General features: G+C 41.4%; 1 protein-coding gene across 1 annotated transcript in view; it reads left to right on the forward strand.

Annotated features, from left to right (window-relative positions):
• Nucleotides 1–1,186, forward strand: part of EFCAB5 (EF-hand calcium binding domain 5) — a 140,261-nt gene that overhangs the window by 1,459 nt on the left and 137,616 nt on the right. The window lies entirely within an intron of this gene.

Below are 1,186 nucleotides of genomic sequence, written 5' to 3' on the forward strand. Positions count from 1 at the left end.
GTAAGGATTTACACCCTCGGAAACCCTGTACAGGGTCGCTATGGGTCGGAACCGACTCGACGGCACTTAACAACAACAACAACAAGCTTCATTGGTTTTTACTTCTTTTAAATAGCCTAAGATAGTCATATTTTTAATTGGTGATTTATCACTTGAAATATCAGGAGAACAATAATGTAATCACTTATGTAGAACTTAAAAGAAGTGATTTCATATTTATTCAAAATGTATTTATTGAGCTACTGCTATGTGCTTTATTTTTTATGAAGCATTATAAAGCATAATTGTTGTTGTTGTTCAGGTGCTTTTGAGTAAGTTCTGACTCATAGTGAACTGTATAGGGTTTCCGAGGAGCAGCTGGTGAGGTTGAACTGCTGACCTTGCAGTTCAAACTGACCTTGCAGTTCAGCACATTAATTCACAGCACCACACCAGGACTTCATTAAGCAGAATGAAGTGTATTAAATAAGTTCCATGTATTAATGGACCTTGAAGTCCTGATGTGGAAGGTCAGAAGTTCAAACTTACCAGCCACTCCTTGGAAACCCTATACAGGGTCACTATAGGTCAGAACCAACTCAACAGCACACAACAACAAAAAATTCATGGAATTTATTCTTTTACTAGGATCTCTCTGCTCTGGAAAATAAGCTATGTGAGAGCAGGGACCTTTTGAAATTTGTTTTCAGATAGGCAATTATAGTCATCTGTTTCCAAAGTAAAAATGATATAATTATTAGTTAATTAAAAAGTTAAATAGTCTTCCAGCAAGATGGCAGACAAGGCAGACCCACTACATGGGCCCTCTACAACAAAGAAATGAGGAACAAAATGTAACAGTCACAGAAGAAAATTTTGGCACCCTGACTTCAGAAGAAAGATTAAAGAGGTGTATGGAGTGCTTTCTGGGAGGAGAGGCCAAGTAGGGACAGTGAGAGAGGGAGACTAAATGGTGAACAGCTGGCCAGATGCAGTTCCACCATCTTGTGAATAGCTTTGGCAGTGGAGGGAGGCCCGACAGAGCAGATTCACATGGCTGACGGAAAAGGTGTGATTCCTTCTTTTTCCCTATGCTTCCCTGGTGACCAGAAGGGTGGCCAGCTCTGACCCTCATTCACCCCCCCAGCACAGACCCTGCTCTCCAGGAGTTTGAAGCCACATGGTTGGGAGCCACAGGAGTGTGTGT

The sequence above is a fragment of the Chrysochloris asiatica genome, unplaced genomic scaffold (genome assembly GCF_000296735.1).
Source record: "Chrysochloris asiatica unplaced genomic scaffold, ChrAsi1.0 scaffold00054, whole genome shotgun sequence".
NCBI lineage: Eukaryota > Metazoa > Chordata > Mammalia > Afrosoricida > Chrysochloridae > Chrysochloris > Chrysochloris asiatica.